This window comes from Notothenia rossii, assembly GCF_949606895.1.
Source record: "Notothenia rossii genome assembly, chromosome: 2".
NCBI lineage: Eukaryota > Metazoa > Chordata > Actinopteri > Perciformes > Nototheniidae > Notothenia > Notothenia rossii.
In genome coordinates, this window is record NC_136904.1 from 11,246,264 (window position 1) to 11,268,645 (window position 22,382).

General features: G+C 40.0%; 1 protein-coding gene across 3 annotated transcripts in view; it reads right to left on the reverse strand.

Moving 5' to 3' along the window:
• LOC307028199 (semaphorin-4B-like) overlaps positions 1-22,009 on the reverse strand; it is a 61,007-nt gene extending 38,998 nt beyond the window's left edge. Inside the window, exon 1 of one of the 3 annotated variants that reach the window (XM_079663012.1) lies at positions 21,761-22,009. The gene's annotated coding sequence lies outside the window, so the exon portion shown is untranslated. Of the gene's footprint in view, positions 1-13,608; positions 13,795-21,760 lie in introns of those variants that run through there. The other 2 variants (XM_079663011.1, XM_079663015.1) reach the window with 2 other exon arrangements.
• Between the last annotated feature and the right edge of the window lie 373 nt (positions 22,010-22,382).

Consider the following 22,382-nt stretch of genomic DNA (forward strand, 5'->3'; position numbering starts at 1 on the left):
TGTGCAAGTGAATGCAGCACAAGACGCGAGCCTTGTAACCCCTCCCCCCCAGGCGAGCTTGGAAATATGATTGGCGGCAATTTCCTTGGAACGGGGGACAGCGCAAAACGAGAAGCATTTCGGATCCAAGTAGACGGAATGAATGAGGTATTTGCGGTCAGGGTATGGCTGGGGTAGGCTACAGCCATACCAAGAAATGGCTTAGCCCCACCTTAGCCCCACCATGAACAATGATGTTAAAGTAAGCAAAATAAAGTCAGCCAACTCGTGCGGAGTATATTGCACAGACAGCAGTTAGTAAGATTGATTTCAGTAGCCACTTGTCTCGAAATACCGAAGACTAGAAACGGTTTTGAAAACTTTTTTCACGTAGTGATCGTCTTCTCAATAGAACATCTTTGATAATGTCTTCTGGCCAATCAGAATCAAGATAACGGCGTGGTGTTGTTGCAGGAAGTCCCGACGGAGAATACTTTTGCTGTAGTACATCTCTATATGCATCGATACAACATGACGTGTTGATAGGAATCAACACGTAATGAAATAAGAACCCACGGTTTGCTGATTGATAGGTGTGTGGGCTGTCTTTCATTTTGACACACAGAACAATGGGGGCTTTCCACCCTTATCCACAATGTAAAGTCCCTCACACAGCCTCTTCCCTCTTCTCTCTGTGAGGAGCAGCAGGTTCAGCTTTCAGAACAAAGTAACATAAAACTAAAATGGCATTCATTTTTTAAAATATGCCGTGGAGTAATAGATTTCTTTATTTTTCTTCTCAAGAGGGTACCAGAATGTGTGTTTTATGTTAGTATCTCAAAAAATCTCCCAGACCCCCCTGCAGGGGTTGGGTTTTCAGCACATCAACTCTTTCACTCGTGGGGAAATTGGAGGATTGGCTCCAGGCCCCCCCTTTTTATTTACTACAAGACAAATGTGCCTTTTTATTTCATACAGTTCAATTTTGATTGAGACAGGGAAATAATCTAAACCTCACGCGTGGCGTTTCACTGTCAAGGGGGGCGTGTATGTAATTACATTGCAAATACTGACTTGAGCCCCACCACTGTATGGGTTAGCCCTACCATAGATTACCCAACACAGATACTCTGGGGCCGCCACTGTTTGCGGTCTACAATGATAGAGAAGAGCCTGTCAAGTTTGGCTGTACTCAGCATTGAATCGTGTGCGAGGCGTTTTGCTGATCAAGATGGTAATCGCCACATTCAGCTGTTATAGACATGCCAACTTGATGCTCTGCTCACGGATGAGTCGATGAGAATAATAAACTGTTAAGATGATGACCTTACGTGTGTAAATATATTTTTCTTCTTTGTGGGGGTCTGCCCCCAAAAAACGTTTCAAGCCTTGAGAAAGTCAAATAAGACGATGTGTAAAACTACACTGCCCAGCCAACAGAAAGTAACCACTCTGATTTAACTAGGCCAGTAGTTAAGGGCTTTCCACTGGATAATAACTGCAGCGATGTATATGTTTTAGCTGAATACACGTTTTTTAACCCTAATTGATGCAGTTAGTAACTTCTTTAATATTTGTTCTTTCTGATGTAAAGTCAAGGTTGTAACTGTTTGCAATGAAGTTGTGGGGCGCTGAACTGTTCCTTTGAATCTTTTGATTTATGATAGTAATTACTTGTCTTTCAAATTTGAAGGAGGGTGAGCAAGCATCTTGAGGAACATTCATCACTAACTCCTCCAATATATATAATTTATTTAATAATGATGACACTGAATATGTGAATCATAACAGTGATTGACAGCTGATAGGAATGATATCATTGTTAATATTATCATATTCATTCAGACAAACATCGATGAGACAGTTAATTAATGTACTTATTGCAGCAGTCTGCATAGATTTGGTACCCCTGCTGGTCTAAGAGTGAAACCAACTAATTCAGTTATTGTTCAGTTAAAATTCATTAAATTACGCCTGCCACCTTATATATTTATATGTAAGGCTTTACTGATGTGCCACAATAATGTCACCTCATGTTATTGAGTTAAAATATCAATATTGTGGCTTTCCAAGTTAACATTGTTGATATGACTGCGATTAAATCAACATATACTTCTGCCAGGGGACGCCACCCCTGAAATTCTCCTGCCACCCTCTTGCCACCCCATGAATATTTTTTCTAGATCCGCCCCTGGTGCAGACATTGCCCTCAGGTTTATATATCTTTCTTACGATACAATTAACTGTCAACTGTGGTGATTTTTTTAATTGTTTTTGTAAAATTGTATTTTACAAGTTTTTTTACATTTCATCTTCAAACCGCACTGATTCAGAGCACCAATCTCTAGTTGGGTTGTATTCTCTATGATTAAAAAAAAAAGCTTGTTGAATGAAAGGCAAACATAATATTGATTTGGTCCTAATTGGTATACAAATAATTTGCCAAATTGAATGTTCTATCCAAATATCAAAGATATGATCATTATGAAAACAGGACAGGCTGGTGCTGCTCAGTTGTGAAGTTACTGGTACAAACCAAAGTAAAGCTCCCAAGTAGAAAATGTTGGGGTATATCACCCAGGGTCTACAAAAAAAACAGAATCTGTAGTCTCTTTAACTTGAACACGTCTCTCAGGTGCCTGCTCACAGTGACAAAGTACTTTGAAACAAACAAAAAACTTGGCTCATACGAGTTATGTCAATATAAAGAGGCCCCTAAAGCACTCTGGGAAAGTAAAGGTATCTGGGGAATCCAAAATACAGGATGACTCATGGGTGTGAAGCCTGCAATGTTCGTATAACTGAGACCAGCACCTGAAAGGACAAGATGGCTGTTCCTCAACCCCAGAGGCAGATCTAAGGCTTAGCAAGGGCATGAAGGGCAAGTAAACTGCTGTAATGACGCACGTATCCCGTTTTCTTTACTTTTCCCCCTGTATACCATGTCACAAGTACATGCTTGTTTGTCAAATTAGTCATGGAGTGTCCTAATCCATCCTGAAGAAAAACGCAGAATAGATCTGAAGAGAAAGTATGAAATATTAATAAGCATTCAATCTTAATTTGACAGCAAAGTCCCCCTGCATCCACTCCTACAATTTTTTTTATTTGAGTTTCTTACTTTATTATTTTGCCCCTTTGTTTGTTTGTTTGTTTACCGTGTAAAGCGGCCTTGGGTCTCTTGAAAGGCGCTATATAAATGTAATCAATTATTATTATTATTAAGTACTTGACCAAAGAAAGTGATCTTATTAGAAGCAAATATTGAGTTAAGACTAGTATTAGAGCTCTATTCATCTGGAGCTGTTTCAGTACAGGCGACCCACGACCCTCGGTGCCACAGGACCCATCTGCTGGTCTAGGAGAGGGTCTGCTGCTTCTTGTATCCATGAAGGGTGAATCTGGAGCCATATTGCTTAAGGCTACAGATTCATTAACCTTTTGAACCTCCCTAGAGGCTCCCTATTAATACATGCATCTGTTTAGTGAGAGAGGATGTGACAGACACTTTGGACCATACACACGGCCAGGTCAAGGCAAGTTGACTGTATGAACGTTAACAATTTGGCTAGCTTTTTGTAAACGATGGGGTTTTGTGCTCCTCAACCAGATCCCAATAACTCATCCCTGCAAAGTGACTTGTGTCTCACTTGGTCTTTGGCACAGACTGAAGCACTTACGGAGATAATCAGCGGCGGGACCTTGTGATGGGAGCTCTATCAGAGAACTCGACATGAGGCTAGATTAGGCCGACGTCCAATCCATTAACAGTATCATGAGTACATCTAAATCCAAAGTGAAAGAGCTTTAAAAGCTTATTTAATTGAGCAACTGCAATCACATTTGAAACTTTTGTGTTTTTGCCAAGTTTAAGGGTTGACTTTGAAAGACTGCAACTGAAAATAGATCAGTAACTGCTCCCAACCAATTTATAAAAAAGAAAACACCGGGTTTGTTTTCCTAGGGTCTCGTATTTGTCCTTGTCTGACACTAGAGTTGATTTTTGTTCCACGTCTGACCCTAAAAACAACATGGGTGTAGGTTACTATTCAGGAAGATTTATGGTGCTATTATGTGGAGCAGAAAAGAACTCAGTAGGTGACTGACGAGGCAGAGGCTCCTTGCTGTGTCGGCCATTATAACTCTCACTTATCGCTGGCTGCTTAGCTGAGAGCGCAGCGCATGATTGGTTTGAATTCAAACAAGGGGATGGCAGGGGGGGAAGGTAAACCATTTTATCTAAAAACAATCTATGTTTACAATGTTTAGCTATTAAATGACGCTTAGATGTTTGTTCATTTTAGAAAAGCAATTATCTTTTATGTTAAGTATAGTTATTATAAAATAATTTTAGCTTGTTAATATGTCCTTTCACTTGTTTCAAAGTGTATTTCTAGTGCTGAATTTGTATTGAATGATACATTACATATTGAAGCAGTGTTGAACAAGTCACCAGAAAAATGTTACGAGTTATTACAACTCTGCAAAATTTGATAAATTAGTAGATAGTTCATATTTACATTACTTTTGTTACCAAGCAGATACGAGTTTGGATGTTCTCACCATGCTAATCATCAACAACTACCATAGCTAGCTCAAAGCCAGTTCCCACAGGAATTACCCACAACTCTGAACAAATTAGAAACTAAAACTGGGTTTACACATGGATAGCATAAGCAAGCAACCTGAGATGACACAACATGAAAAAGTTATAACTTTCATCGTCTTATTAGAGATGCTAACCAACCTCTTACACCTTTTTAGCCCTGGTGTCAAACGAGCTAGCTAACTATAGCACGACCTGGGTCCGTCTCTCAACTGAATGAACAGAAAACTGTATATTATGCTCACAGTTATATCTTTGTTTAACTCTGTATGCAATGTAAGCTTAAGACGATTTAGTTAATCTAATAAAGATTTGAAAAAATACATTATTACATAATGTACAACCAAAACAGGCGCTCATACATTGTTAGCTTACCTTTAACATTTGAATCCTAAACCTTCAAGTCAGGGGTCGAACGTTATTTTTATAAGTCTATAAAATATAGCTCTATATACAGTACTTCGTGTCAAAATGGGTAGGTCTACAACACTTCCTCTCAACCAGTCCACAAGAAATGGGACAGGGGGGAATAAAAAAGAAGGGTTGGGCAGACTGCTCCCAGCCCCAAAAACGCAGACACCTTAATAAATCACGACTAGGTTAAAAATAAACTGTAAAACCTTCAGTGTGTCTATACCGGTGCTTAAATGGCTCATTGCTTTCTTAGGAATGTACAGCGGCGCACAGGTAATACGTCTATCAGAAACAAATCTCCAGGATATCCTCTCACAGAGGCCTTCGAGGAGTTTTTAATATGGACAGCATCAGCATATCAAGCTGAACACAATACAGGCCAAACAAAAAAATCTTTCCAGCCAGAAATAGTTTTGTTTTTTAAAGCAAATTAATATACGGCAGGAAATGAATTGCTAAAAGTAAACATTTAATGTTTTTTTAATATGTCATGATAAGTAAAGAAATGAAAAGGACATTAATGGTTGAATGTCAGCAAAAGCAGCTTGACCTCTACTTTCACCTTTTAGTTACAGAAAAAACACACATGGAGACAAAATGAAACCACAGAGACAAAATGTTTCTTATATTGTTTCGCCAATATCATTCCTACCCCGCAGGTATAACAAAACGAGAACTCTGTGTCAGTACACAACAGAAGAGACTTTAACGGGCGATAAAATAAAAAGCTATATGCACGTTCCAACGTTTACATCAATAATATGGGACAGCTGTGCACCAAAGACTCAGGATACTGATGCCTGAAGGCAAACTTCCTGCTAAAAAGAGGGACATTTGTACAATTGGCACTAAAGAAACAGATCTTATGCTAATCAAGAGCCATTGATTTAACGTTCCATTTCCTTTATGCTAATGTTTTACCCGATATGATAGCAAGCCGCTGGTACTATATACATCGTAACATGGTACATCAATTTGGTATTTTTCCAATCCTTTGCAATACGTATGTTGGTAAAAAGATGAATCCAGATAGGAAGAAATATATCTAAAAAAACTACTACAAAATGAAATTACATATTTCTCAACTTGATTGCACTTTATAATGCTTTTTAGTTTATCGACAAGAAAGTTGAAAATCAGACAATACAGGACATTATTTCCAGGAAATAACATCATCTAGATCCTGACAGTAATACGAGAGTCTCTGGGAATTGAAACCAACAGCGTTTCCTGAATTATTGATTAACATGTGTGATCCCAGAGTGATAATATGAGGATACTGACATTTCCTGCATGTATTATTAATAATTCATCGAATCGTCTTTGTATTGATGACAGGCTGTAATGCATCCTGCTGTGGTATGTCTCTGATGCATTCAAATACCCAATGGTGATGACTTTCAAATAACTAATTACAGGAAAATACTTTATGACAAATAGGGAATTTACTCAAGAGGCATCAAACTTCCTACGAAGCTAAAGGCAATTCAGGTCATAAGCCAGACACTTCCCATGACCCAAAATGAGTCACTCACTGGAGGTTCAAACGGCTTTTGGGAAAAAGTGGATTGGGATCAGTTTTCTTTTAGCGTAACGGACAAAAAAAAGTATACTTATTAAACTAGAAATATCTCAGTGATGGCATTGTTCTGCCAGGGCTGCAAATACTACACATTTTATTTTAGCAACAGATAGCTATAAAATATTTTGATCTGCTTCTGGATTCAGATCTGCACCAAAGACCAGAAACAAGTTTTATCTGTAACGGCTAGCAGGACATACAAAGATGAAAAGGGAAGTAAACTATGTTGTTTTGCTGGGTTTTATTCAGTATACAGTAAAAAGCATCTTTGTGAAAGGTAGTGGAAGTTCCGCTTTACTTTAGTGTTATGTATGTTAAAAATACAATGTAATGCTTGGGCTCAGTGGAACTCTGCCTCACATAGAAGCACACATCCACAGACAACAACAAAAAAAGGAGGCATAACTCACAAAAGACGGTGATATATTACACCAATGCACGGTGCATGTTACGAATGCACTGTTTATACCCGACTGCCTGAAGAGAGACGCTGTTACTGAGATGGGTCGTGTGTGTGATTGGATTGAAAACCATTTCACCAATGTACTCCAACAACATTTAGACAATCCTAGTTTAAAATAATAATGAGTTAATCAAGGTACGCTTAGAAATCAATCTTAATGTGAATTTGAAAAGCAGATGTTGTACTTCGCTCATAATCACGGTATTATAATTCATAATACAACATGGACTGACTGTTCCAGCACTTTGCATTGAGCAGCCTTTTCACAGGATAATCAGGTACAAGGCTGGACATTGAACATGCCTTAATTGGCTTTGCATGACCCTGACCTAGCAGGCAGGTTTGTATTAATTGTTAACTAGACTACGTGCAACGTTTCCATGATCCCATCACGGCCTTGTCTCTGAGTCAAAGGCAGTCTTTAAAATGCAGTGATGAACTCCGACTCTTCCTCCCTCTGTGTTACCTACAGGTAAGCAACAGGACTTGTGTCGCTTTGACATCCATCCCAACATGCTATATAATCACACTCACATCTCTATAATCTGAGATACGACCACTTAAAGAGTAATCCCAAACTCACATAGGAATATTCAAACTCCTTTTAACATTTGTGCAAATACTTGTCAGCTTTGCCACGCAGGAAGGAGCAATTATCATTTCAAACGAGTGAGTGAAGCAGAACTGGCAGAGGAGATAAGTGCTTAAAGGGGAGTAGGGGTCACCTTATTCCCTCTGATACAGAGTTGCCCTTGCCTCAAATTATTCAAGCCTGACAGGGAACAGTGGGAGATCGGTTCTTGAAAACATCGCAAAGCGTCAAGAATGAGCAGTGCGTGTCAGTCAGAATGCAGTGTGATCGGAGGCATCATTTCACACAGACATCCTCTTGATCACAGCCTTGTTACAGAAACGATGGGCACCTTAGATCTGCAAGCTGATTTACTGCATTTAACAACGATTGCCTTGAGATTACAAACCCGCTGGAGCATAGATACTTTGGTTTTTTCCGTGCTTCTGGGTTAAAAAGCTCTTCAAACTTTTAAACTGATGACCTACACAGACTAATGAAGTATTCTGTCCAATCAGGAAATCCTTACGACAAAAGCCAAACATTTTGCTTCCTGTGGGAAATATAACAAAATTGAAACAAAACTTTCCATTTGCTTTAGGCTATACGCAGCATAGCTAATTTAATGACAGTCAGCAGTGAGAAGGGAAAGAAATAACATTTCATTTATTTCCAAGCCACTCTGCTCTCCTTGTGACTTTCCAGATAAGATGTATAGGGAACACTGTTGCTATCAAAGCTGCAAATGGCCACAACATCTCATTCATCTGCTGGGTTGATGATGATGTCGGTCAAGTCTGTGAACAAACTCTGTGGCGTGACAAAGAACACTTGATTTACAGTCATGCAATCACACAATAGAGGCCTTTGTGAGGTCTGGACCACACATCTGCTAATTACACCAGAAAATCTACAGTCTTGGCGATCCATAGTAGGCTGTTCATCTCATGACTTAAACATCGAGTTGGGGGGGCGCGATTAATCCCTTCAGTTAAACCAAGTGAGGACTCGTTTCTTTACTCGATTTGACAAGCAGGGCAAGGGGATTTAAAAGCGTATCAGTTGACAATATTGTGTTTCTGGCCCCTGCTTCTCCTTGTCGGTTGCACACTGCTGCAATATAAGCGCGTTCAGGTACGTCCACGATCGTACGGACAAGCCTTGACCACAAAACTGTTGGCATTACTCATCCCAGGTGGAAACATGACACAGTTTGTAGGAGTCGTTTGTCAAGTTTGCCGCTTCAAGGCTGTTGGCTGTTTACTCTCTACAAACATGTCGACATCAAAAGGAATAGCTGAGGTACTTGTGCTTTGATTACTGTCAGGGGCTGAGTCTTTGTCTTACCCAGCAGCCGTCGCCAATAAAGGAAGTAATAAGTCAACAGCGTAGTCCTTCCTGGCAACAGTCCCACTGATAATAGGTGATACATGGTACAGATAAGTAATGGTATCTTTAGGCGCTTTCACACCAAGTACTTTGCCGTACTTACATGTGACTCGTTAGACGCTGTTATCCAAAGCGACTTACATACTCAATACTGTGGACAATCCCCACAGGAGCAATTTGAGGTGAAGTGTCTCGCCCAGGGACACAACGACATGCTGACTGCAGTGGGGTTTGAACCTGTGACCCCCTGATCTGAACACAAACGCACAACCCACTGCACCACATGTCCCAGTACTTAGTTCATCGGAACTCTTTAGTTCCCGGAACTAAATCGATAGATCGCGTTCACACCGGAATAAGTCCCTGAGGAAGGATTAGTCAAATGAAACCGCTGACGTCACTTCTTCTTCTTCTTCTGCTTTGGGTTTACTGGCAGGCCGCAAACAAGCGTATACTGCCACCCGAAGTCCCCGGCCGGAAGTCCCCGGAGTTGGCGCTACCTTCCGAGTAAATTGCCAGAACGCCGACACCTCCTCATCTCCACCGCTCCCACGTTTTATTTTGTGTTGCCAGAAGTTAGTCTCTCTCCGTTGGTGCGCTGGGCTAATGCTAATAATGCTAATGCCAGCAAATACAATGTTGGCTTCACAAAATGTTTCAGAGTTTTACGGGCCGTGGTTTGCAATTCACCCAGCCAATGAGAAACGGGAACCTTTTTCTTCCAGGAAAGTACCACTTCTCTAGCATGGACTGAAAAGGGGTGAAAAGGTTCGCCCAAAAAATATTATATATATATATTTTTGGTATGAACGCAAAATCCCAGGAATTATCGGGACTATTTCTGGGAAAAGTACTCCGGTGTGAAAGCACCTATAATGTATTTATTCACCTTATTGTGTAAAGAAAATAATTAGAAATGATAAGAAAGATGGATGGCATTATACAGGGAAGGGACTGCAAGAAAATGAAATGGTTGGGGAACGATACGTTTCCCGCCCCAGTCGCTAATACTTTCGTTATATCCATCTTTGAATTAATAGAAATAATCCAATACTCTCCCTCCCCAAATGTCATGATATCTAAACAGTGATCTGTACAGTTAATTTGATCATGTTCCCCAATTTAAACATTCATATCCTAATAAATAATAATATAATATAGCCCCTGAGGCAAGCAAAACCTGATACAAAATAAATCCAAAGTCGAAAATACACCCTCCATTGCTTTCTTAATAAAGTCAGATAATATTCTGGTCAACTAAAGGACAAATAACAAACCCCTACCCCATGTATGACCCCTTTCTCCCCTTATCATTTTCATACAGTCTCTTTTACAAAACCTGCTTAGCTTTGTATCACAATACTAACAATGACTTGATATCAGAAACTCAACAAGTGGGAAATGAAGTAGATGGGCACACTGCAGTATGTGCTGTTGACGTGGTTTGTTTATGTTGGAAAATAAGCTTTAAATAGGATGTTTACATAGAAGTGAAATTACAGTGTTCCTTCCAAATGACCTGCGTATCTCTTCTAAGCAATAAAGGACACTTTTTGTTTCACTGCAAGGTCCTGATAACTCTTCCCCCAGCCACATGTAGGAATATAACTTCTTTGTTTGTCTAGTAAAATAATATGGTTTTATTTTGTAATTTCCCTTGTAAAAACCAAATTTCAATTATATCTTGGAGGGAAAATATAAACACAATAATTGTATCCATATCACTCCAATTGAAAACTAAAAGCTGTAGTTATCAGCCAATCCACACGGAAAAACATTCCAGGCACAGATAGTCTGTTTTCCATTACACAAGTCACAGTTTATCCTTTTCCCTATATTTCTTTCAAAACAAGGGAAGGAGAATGGGACCGACATTCATTTCTCTCTGGAGAGGAACAAGTTATATAATATATTTCCATCTAAAGACAGCCACCTCAACACTGAGGCCTCACGTTAAAGCAGAGGGCACTCCAGACAAACCTCTCCACGTATCAGACGGACAGGGAAGTGATATAAACCTGGCTTGGGATATAAACCTGTTTTTATAATAAACCTGATCATGTAAACCAACCTGGTTTCGGTTACTCCCAACCGAAGCCTCTGTCCAGGCTCAACTTCATAATGCAAGTATGGACATGATTTTTTCATTATATTGTAACAATAATATGGTTACTATTGAGACATTCTAACACCAAATGGACTTCACAGTAAGATGTTTTCTCTGCTAAATCTCAGACTTGCGTGAACATTATTAGACTGTAGTACATTATCCTGTAATGCAATGCCCAACTAAAGAGCACAACATCTATTAAGATACATGACATGCTAGGTCTCCAGAGTTAACACAGCAGAAACCTGTTTTTAATGAAAGTATACTCCATCATACACTTTCAATCTGGTAAACAGCATTAGACAAATATAAGTATGCCTATTGCCTGCTGAGCAGTGTTATGTAAAGACTTCAGATTCAGGTCCTTTGTTAAAATAATTCACATAGCATCCCAGCAGTCTCATACAGACCGTTCAAACTGAAGTGGAGCACATGTTTCAATATCAAAACAGATTTGTTTGTGAAAGTAATGCCAGAGTGGGCAAAGTGCAAGCCACAGCGAAAAGGTATACAAATTCGAAATACATTTCAGTTAATGTTTTTCATGGCCCCAGAGGCACATCACCTGCTTTCAGAGCCCTCTTCTGGCACCAACATCTAAACCCCTGCAGGGCCTGGCCAGCCTTTCTACAGGACCTGTAGGTCATACTGAATATGAATGGCTCTGCAACTGGCAGACAAAGCTATGCATAGATACAACAGGGACAGGGCTGGAGCCAAGTTTTAGTGGATGCTAATGTGAATCGCCCGTGTGTAAAAGCAAGGTGTGACTTTTCACAGATAAGGTTGCATTACGGCTATACCAGAATTATTGCAGATTCCTCAAAATGACGTGCCAAATGTTCCATCTGCAGGAAAACAAAACCCACATGGGATTTTCTTTTATTGTGCATGGGCAACAAAGCCTATTTGAACTCATCTGCACTAACTCAACTCAGCTGATGGAGAGACAGCGTGGTTGGCGTCATGCCGGCCCCGTACTGGTGCAATCTGGATTCAGCCCAGGGAAATGAGTGTTTTCCCACATCCCCGCACTGAATTGGACGCTGCACAGGGACCCTGAAGCTCCCATCAGATTGTACTGAGCAATTCCAGCGCCCCTCTGGACACTACGTGGGATATCACTAACCTTTTGGTGTGCTGCTCCCCTCCCCGGTTCCCACTTCCCTTCCAGCTCTTTTACCACAACCTCTCCACATGCTGACCATTCCTCTGAAGTTGTTACAGTGGGTGGGGTGTTGGGTGGAGTCAGCGCGTTTGTTTTGAGTGTTTGAATGTGTTAGTGATTGTGTGGGCGGGGGTCTGTGTGTGCTTATGTGTGTGCTTTTCGGAGAAATAGAGGGAGGATTGGGGGAAAGCATGCAAGATGCTTTTGCAAGTGCTGCCAGAGAAAAGGTTTGTTTGCAGTAAGGGAGCCAGAGACTTTGAGTGTTATTAGAGTTACTGATACAGTATCACACTCTGGTAAGGAGAGCAGGAGAACAGCAGAGGCCCGAAGGGGAGAGACTGCTCTGCCGGTCATTTACAGCAAAGCATATCAGCACCATCTAAACAGAGAACCAGGCTGCAGTGCTCTCATGCATCATAACCTCCAGATTTGGCCCATCAGTTGAGGATAAAGTACACAGTTAGCAAAGAACTTGTGGTTTGGGCCTTACAGACAAAGTAACAAAAAGGTACTTAATTATCCAAGGTGGGAGTGTGTTTGTTTAGTAGAAATGCAGAATGATATGGGAGGCATTTCAACACATTTTACAACATAAAAGCAAAGATAAGAGGACTATTTGGAAAGGAAAACAGGATGGTTTCTTTAAAGAAAGTGTAAAATTGGACAGAGTCCATCCCAGAATGGTGTTCACAGACCTCCGTGATTTAACAGGGCTCACAAATGTTGCCATAACTCTCCTGAAAATAAAGCAGAGCCAATTCAACACAAGTTTTTTTTTCTTTGGACTGAATGCAAATAGCAGCTGTTTAAACACATGGGTAGAAAACAGCTACCCACATACAAAATGCTTTGAACAGGGCTGAAAATGCTGCACTTTATTTAGTATTAATTCAGATGTATGCATCCTGGTTTGTGGATGTCGCTCAGGAGAAAGCAGACAGTGTGTGCAGGACTCCCACATCAAGGTTAGCAAGGATGGAAATGTCATGAAAGTAGCTCAGATGTGAACAAGACCAAACTGTATGTAGGAATAAGTTCAAGCTGAGGCTTACACATCGATATTAATGAGACAAAACACAATACAAAAATTGCAGTTTCTCCAAAAACCTTCATTTGCACTTTAAAGCTCCCATTGTAGAATTGCCTCAGCGGAATTACTTTAAATGTACATGTATGGCAGGCTAAACATTTCCACAAACTATTATCCCCCGTAAAAAACATAAATGTACTGGATTTAGACGAGATTCAGGTTTACTACGCCTCATCTTTTCCCGTTGTAAAGGTGTTTAACCTGAAAACCGAGAACACGGAGCATAAAGACCTTACCATCCACAAGCTGCAGAACAGGAAAGGACTCGGTCACACCTTAAGTCTTCAAAATGGTTGAAAAAACTGTCGAATAATGAATCGAAACACCCTTTAAATCCACAGTGTACCTAGGATTGAGCAGGTTATAGTCCGTTAGTGTGTCCGTGAAGTGAAGTCCATCCACGGTGCGTTTACGGACGAGCCTCCTCCTCCTCTACTACTACACTCTTCTGAACTTTAGCTCCTCCCCCTGCACGCTGCATACAACCAGCCTGCAACACACATGGCCTCTCATTCCCTCAATAAATCACTTATAATGCAATAACATGTCATCTACATGTCAGATAAGATGTGCAGGGTTTTTTAAAAGTTGTATTTTAACTGAATGAGTTAAATACACTACATCCCAAATGTCCCTTCTTCACAGAAAAATTAAATATCAAAATGAAAAATGAACATACATACAAATGAATATGAAAAAATGATTATAAATGTATTTCATTATAAAACAACAAGGTTGACAGTGTGCAGTTGTCTTAGGGGAAAGGGTAAAGTAGTCTACAACTGATTGTGGATTACACAAAAGCACATCAAAACACACAAAAAAAGAAATGAAAAGAAAAGATGACTACTGTGTAATGTAAGATTGTATTTCTGTAAACAGTTGCATGATTTGTTGCAGAGCTGAAAGTATTTATGCAAATATTTTGAAGGCCCTTTTTTGTTTATTATAAATGACAGTATAGTTGTTTGTCACTTTATCATTGAGTGTAACAACACATGGCACACAGAGCTATGTCTCACCACATTGCAAGCCCAAGTAGCCTACGTTTTTTAAAACTATGCAAAGGTTGTCAAAAAGAGGGGAAATTCATTTTCATGGACAAAAAAAGCATATGGTTTGACCTATCAGAAGGTGAGGGACTCAAATCTCAAAGCATATTCTCTCAGATTGTGACAATGCTTCTTGGCTGAGAAAGTCTTCTTTCTCTCTCAGTATTCCTGTTTCTCTTTCTTCTTAAAGCGCCCTGCAGCTGTCAAACAATGAATGACAACTGAGAGCGTCCACCACAAAGAGAATTACACAGGATTATGTACGAGGGCACAGACCTAAACACAACCGGACTCAGCCATTCAAGTAATCTCTTTTTATCCCCAAAAAGAGTTAAATGAACTGTGTGTGTGTCTTTTTTTTCTTGAAAGGCTCCTAACAACAGCCTGGCTGCACCATTTGCTCTGCTGCTGACGTCCAATAAAATCTATCTTTCCTTGACAAGGAGAGACATGAGACACATTTGTATGCATAACACAAAACCACTTTTCACACCCGCAGGGAGAAGAAAACATTAATAATTAGTATCCAGCTCCTTGCTTTCAGTGACAATGTGAGAATTTGTCAGATATTTTGACTGTTAACACCAACAGATGTGACGGCAGTAAGCAAGCCAGGCGCAGAACGCTCGAGGCTGCATCTTGATTCAACCCTGCCTCTTTATTGTGGAAATGTTGTCACTCTCTGACTTATTCTGCATGACTGTGACACAGATGAAGCAAAGACCAACCCTCCCCCAACTGGAAAAATATGTGACAGGTGGGGGTTACATTTACGCCACTTCATTCCTCAGTCCCTGTCTTTCTATCTCTTTGACTATAGGCATGACTCCCACTCTCTATTATGTATTTTTTTTTAAATAAAAGACAGCGACAAATCAAAGTTGTTCTCCTTTATCTGCCAGGAACCCAATCCCTCAAATTCAATCAAGGATTACTCTGATTAAAATCATCCAACTTGTGCAAAAGTCATGTTTGTGACAACAGGGTGCAGATAGGCCACTCAGCAGTTTGAATTCCTTTTAAAAAACCATTCCATTTTTTTAAAATTGTTTTTCTGTATGTTCGGCGGTGATGTATGGTGCAATCATTTATGAATCCATCAAGCTACCGAGTCAACCAAAGTTATTAAGTTCACCCAAAACAAATGAATAAAAAAACGAGGAGAGTAAATTAGTCTTTATCTCACACTGAAAAGAGAGAAAATGAAGTGGAAAGCAGTCAGATATTGACTCTCCCAAACTCAAAATGCAAAAGCAAGATGCTGAGAACTTTGCAGTTTTTGGTGAAGCACTTTGATAAGAATGAAGTGGCCTCCTGGTAATGAGCATGGCAGGGTTTATCCGTAGCATTTTATACTTTGAATTCATCAAAGTTTAAAAACCCTTAATTAGGGCTATTTTTTTAACTCGTGAAGATTTAAAAAACGCTCAATGGTTGTTGATCAAATCACCCTCAATCTGCCACCCTATTAAAATAATATCCGCTTGTCCTGACAGGGAAGCAAACACCAGCGATTCATATTAAGGTCAAGGCAACCCGTGGAGCTTTTATTGGGGTTAAGCTTATGACAGACTCTTTCAGTAAATAATACACAACATCAGATTATCAGATTCACCAAAAATAATTTACCCAATAAGCTTTTGTCAATGAGATCAAGTCATGTTTTATCTTTAATAGATTTGTAATAATTGTATTGATAAGTGTTATCTGAATAGGCAACAACAATAACAACTTGCAAAATGTAAAGAAAATTTGAACTTTGAAAGTATTATCTATTAAATGTGATAAAAACAAGAATTCTTGACATTTTAAAAGTGTATTTTGTGCACAAGGTGACCATTGAGCTCCATCATTATAAGCTACATGTCTGAAAAGTGAAGCAAAAGACAAGTTTCTAAACTTGCAAAAAGAACCCTGATTTTATAGAAAATGTCCAGTCTCCTCAGTAAACACGAGTATATCATTTCAATCATAGGTTTCAAGTCTCACTTAGTCCTGCATAATGTTCATTTAGTAAATTATGGTTCAAGTTAGAGTCAACCGTCAACAAAACGGTTATACTTTAGGGCGTGGCAACCTTTTGATTGACAAGTAACTACCGCTGTGTTGTCCGGTTTGGGTGTTGTCACTGTTTTTGTCTTAACACTTTAAAATAAATAGTAACTTCTTTGTGGTGAAAACATGCCTTGTTCAGCGTTCGGTTGTACAGTTACTTCTGGTTCCAAAAAAACAAGATGGCAAGGTCAAAACATCCCAAAACTCGAGGCTTGAAAACTTCCACAAACAGATAGGTGACTTCACGGTGACTACCTCCACTTCTTGTTTACAGTCTGTGAGTCAGAGCAGCAGGTGTCTCCTGCGGAGCTAACAGCACTATGACTCATCGCCGTGTTCACACCTTGTTCTGCACTAACAGTCCCAAAAATGTCCCCAAATGTCACTCACCCTCTCTCTCTCTCTGCGCAGGAGGTTTTTCTCCTCACGCTGATGATTCATGAACTGTTGCAGCACGCACCTGGGTCTGAAAGTGTCCCATTTGCCTCCTCTATAAATGATCCTGGGCTGAGTTGTTGTGACGGGTGAGTCATTTATCATTGGTGGTAGGAATGACTTGCTGTTTTGATAACTTTAAATCAAAGTGCAAGTGTTGTTGGATGTGAACATGTGTTTTATGCACATTAGGAGACAGACGTGAACTAATGTTTCTTGGACCTTGAGAGGATCACCATATGTGTTTTAAGTTTGTGTGCCGTGTGAAACCGTCATCATCCATTTAAATGTGTGTCTAATGCAACATAACTCAGCCAGTGAACTAAAGTACATTGGACCCTCATAAAGATTCAATCAAAATGGCAAATCATCACATTTCATCATTGACCTCTAGTAATATCTATTCATACTGAAAGTTGTGCTGACATTAACCATAGATAATATTTCAAAGAGTTCATACAGCAGTGCAAGCTAACATGCTCACAATGACAACTCTAGCTGTTTAGCAGATGTTATGTTTACCAAATGTATGCTTTAAGCATTAAACACAAAAGCTGTGTCCCAAATCCATACCACTTGTTTCTGAGCAGGTTTTTAGTTAGTATTGTGTCTACACTGAAAAACTGACAATGCATGCAACCATCCGGTAGCATACATTCTAAATATGTTCAATATTTGAGTGTGATGTTGATGCAGAGCATGTTTTCTGGAAAGAAAACAGCTCCAAATGTGTTTTTAAATCTTTTATTGATAGGCATGTTGCTTGTGATTTTTTTTTACATATGTTATGCTTTGGGCACCACACAAACAATCCCTCTTCAACTGTATTGGGGTCAGTCCAGAGATCTAAATATCTTAAGATCTCAGCGCATAAAACAAAAAACTATCTGCATTTGGAGATACCTTTAAAACTAAGTTTGAGAATGTCTCTTTTTTTTGTAACCAAGGATTTAATACATCTCCAGGTAGATTTGTTGTTCAGCTAATTTGACCTTCAGTCAGAAAAGCAGCTCATGTCCATATCAAAGACATCCTTTCCTTCCAGCCCCCCCCCCCCCATCTCTCTCCCTCTTTCTCTCTCTCTCGATGTCCGATGCACACACACGTCAGAAGTAGGCTTGTGTTTATAGTGACAGGAAAAATAATTAAACAGGAGATGCAAATCATGTCCTCTGCATAAATTGGCTCTTACTTTCATTCCTGACATGTTCAATCATCTCAGAGTGAGTTTTCAAGGTTTCTTTTGGTTCCTCCAGATAATTAATGCTCAGAGGTTTACAACATGTCTTGTCCATGCTGCTGCTCGTGTAAAACATTATTTTACCATCAATACACTGCAATGTGTTGTGACCAATATTGTTTATTTCTTTGTTTTTCTTTATGGCATCCTGCTTGTTGAAAAACGTTGATAAGAAAGACTTGACTAAATCTGAGAACCAGAACTATAAAACCAGACAAAGAGAGTGTGGCATTGGGCAAAGATTAGGAAACCGACTCAAAACCCTTTGACGCCACAAAAACGTACTGGATAGCTGAACTGCTTGGATGCCTCTTTAATTTATATAATGACTGAGCATATCTTCTGTCTGACAGCTTCTGTGCACACACCGGGGGAAGGGCTGACATGTGGCTCTAATACGAACACAATAGGATGTTATTAGATTAATGCACGTTAATATGGTCCAGTTTTCCCCTGAGAGCTTGGGGGAAGTGACGTCAGTGACGGACAATTCAGCCTAAATGAAGTCTTCGGTGTGTGTGTGTTTGTTCAATGCATGGATTTTCTTTGTCTGGCTCCTTCTTGGTGGTTTTGAAGCTGGGAGGCGGTGGATGCTGCAGTAGGAGGGCATAGGTGAAGGTCCTGCACAGCTGCACAGTGTGAGGGAGGAAGCCCCCAGGCACTGGGAATGAATTAATGAGTTTCTGATTTTTTATGAATTTATCAGCACAAAGAACATTATTCATCTTGACATTAAACATAGTCCAGCGTTGAATGAAATATCATTACACGTAAGAAATTGTGTTTCTTAGGTCTAATGGCAGGTTTTTCCCATTAATTGTGTTTGTGTTCTTTTCCTGAAATTAAGAGCCAGAAAATCAAAACTTGGACCTCCGCCTCTGTCAGTAATGCTCTGCTGAGGATTGGGAATATGACCAAAAAAACAGCTCATTCAAAGAGAACGTAATGTCCATCAGCTGCTTAGATAGCAATGCAACATTTTAGCACATTAGTAGTTTTAGATTAGATCACATTTAAAGTGCAGGAACGAACATACAACATATATTTTCACCTGTTAAACAAGAATCATATTTTTCTTCTTCTGTTCTGTGTTTAACCTCTGTTAAGACACTGTAACATATGTTCTTGGGCTCTGAATTGTGTCTATTATTTTTTGTTGTTTTAACCCACATTTAAATTGGAATGAAAACATTTCGATTATTAAATTATTTTTTAAGTGGAAAATCTATTAAATCTCTTTAAAAATGAGTATGCGTGATGGATGGTGAAAAATATCTGAACCAGAGCAGCTGTGCGTCCTGGGTGTGGATTTTTACACAGCCCAGCATCGTCAAATGTTTTATTCTTAGTAATACTCTTGGTATTCTGTTGAGCGAATGGGGAATACTACACTCTTTTTAATTAAAATAACAGCTGACAGTGTTCATGTAAAAGCCTGTATAGTGCCAAGCAGTACACACACATGTGCACAGTGTAACATGGTGATTGAAAGATATGTGAATTGTTTTCTTTGATGTATTCAGAATCCAAATTGGTTTCAAAGTTGGCAGATGTGATGAAATCTTGATTTAATTGACCTTTTTTACTTCCCTAGTCTAAAACTACTTTAATATTCATATGCACGTCAATGCTTGGTTTGACGTCAGCACCTCCTGTGATGGCAGGTACACATTTAAGGTAAAATCAGCATCAGAAGAACAAGTTGTGTATCCTCAAATGTACTCACAAGAAGCTGCAAAGCCAAAATTGGTGACCAAACAGATGAGAGAGTCTTTCAACAGAGGAGCTGCTTCAGGAAGGATATTAACATTCCGATTTTCTGAAAGGGTCACAAAGTGCAGAGCATGAGTGCTTGTATATTAGTTCCAGGTTTTACTTTTAAAGGTCTTTCGGGCGGTGGGGAACACAATCAGGGCTGTAAAGGGATTCAAACAGTAAGAAATCAATAAACTATCTCAGTATGACCACACACTAACCTTTTAAGCACCTAAATAACGCTTGAACAGCCAATAGGAACTTACTATACACTGCTCTTCCTCAATGCCTGTTGGTTGATTTGTTTGTTTTTGGACCACCAACCTAATTACTTTCCATTTATGCCTACTGAGAGTATATGTCAGAGTTAAACAGCCTTGGGGAAGAGCCGTTTCATGTGCTAATCATTGATTAAAAAAATCCTCAAGCATATTTGCACACACTGTTCCATGAGGGACTGCAGGGAATCTGAACAAGGCCAGCTGACTTCCATCTCATTGTGGGTTTCATCCTTAATTTGCAGCACTCATTGATAGTAATGACCAAGTTGAAAGGCATTGCAAAGCTAATTTGTTTGTTAGTTAATTGAAGAATGTCATCAATTATCTAGCATAGGAAATATATTGTTTGGTTTGCTGCCATTGATGTGGTGGGATTTGGGACTACACCTTCCAAACTTACTAGATATTTGTTTGGAATGTATGTGATGCACAAATTAAAAACAATTAACTAAAGTAAAAAGGACTAAGATACCTAAAAATGAAATAAAATTAGGCATTTATATTGAAAATGAAAAGCACAATATTTCCAAATACAAATGTCCGACTTCCTCTCAGGTCTTTGCCATAAAGAAATGGACAAAATCTGGATGAATTAGTAATGAAAGTGTTTACACGAGGAGTAGACCAACCATTATAAAATATTAACATGACAACACACTGGACCTAAAAGGTTAGGTTGCAGTGCATTGCTACGCCAAATGCAATTTGGTCAACCTCTGGCTCAGACAGGAAAATGCACCAGTCACTTCCCTCCTCAGTTCTGTTATCATGAATGTGTCATTTAGCAGTCCAAAGCTGTGGCAATAATAGAATTACTTTCCCTATTAGACTCAATGTCATTGAGCCTTACTTTAAAAGAGCCCAGTGCATATAATGGGTGAGGATAAGACAGAGAAAGCATTGCAAGTGTCCAAATGTCACAGGCTCACATATTTACACCACATGCACACACCCTGTTTTGTCAGTGACACACAACAGGCACAATCTATACGTACATAATGAGACTGTCAGGGCTATATTGTAGTCAATTTAATCTTTCTGTGCAGCGGGCAGGAGAGACACAAACTAAACCATCACAGGAACTCAATGCATTCACAGCTTTGGTTTGCATTCATGTGATTCCTTCTTCTGTACCTCAAAGCACAGTGACTGACATTGTTCAAAGAGGAAACCAGATAACACACAACACCCCGGAGCATGTTTAGTCTGCATATATCAGGCTGCACATATGCACAGAAACAGATTCATCATATCACTGAAAACACACACACATGTGCACCTCACCCCTGATCCAACCCCTTACTAGGACACACACAGACAATAAGCCTGACTGAATGCAATCTATTGCCATGGCACCCAGCGCCTAGATGACCGGTATCTGTAGTAACAGAGCAACCTCACACCACTTCATTACTCCAAGCACCAACTCAGCGGCGAGCCTCTCCTCCCAGGCTGCAGCAATGCCTCCCGGCGTTTGTCCACCACTCTCTGCAGAAAAAACCCCCTCTCATCCTATTGTCTTATTGTGAAGCACCATCGCCTGCTGTCATAAAAGAAAAGAGGGACTCACCGTGATTTCCCCCCACGGTGCAAGACAGGAGCCAGGTGGAGCGAGCTGAGGCTGCAGTGGCGGAGGAATCCCCCTGGTAGTGTATGTGTAAAAGTGTGTGAGAAGGAGCGTGGAAGTCTGCATGTGTGTGTGTATGTGTGTATGTGTGTGTGTGTGTGTGTATGTGTGTGTGTGTGTATGCGTGTGTGTGTGTGTGTGTGTGTGTGTATGTGTGTGTGTGTGTGTGTGTGTGTGTGTGTGTGTGTGTGTGTGTGTGTGTGTGTGTGTGTGTGTGTGTGTGTGTGTGTGTGTGTGTGTGTGTGTGTGTGTGTGTGTGTGTGTGTGTGTGTGTGTGTGTGTGTGTGAATGTGTGTGTATGTGCATGTGTGTGTGCAGGGAGTGAGAGCTGATCCAGCAGATGCAGGCGGGAGCCACCAATAGAATGAGGAGAAGAGAGAGAGAGAGGAATGTGTGAGATACGGAGGGAGGGAGAGACAGCAGAGGAGGGGTCTGATAGCATTACATCATGGACCAGGGAATGGTAGGTTTGCAGGGGGTGGGATACGGGTGGGGGAAGGTGTTTGTGTTTGTGTGTATGTGTGTGTGTGTGTCCTTGTGTTTGTGTTTTTGTCTGCATCCCCAT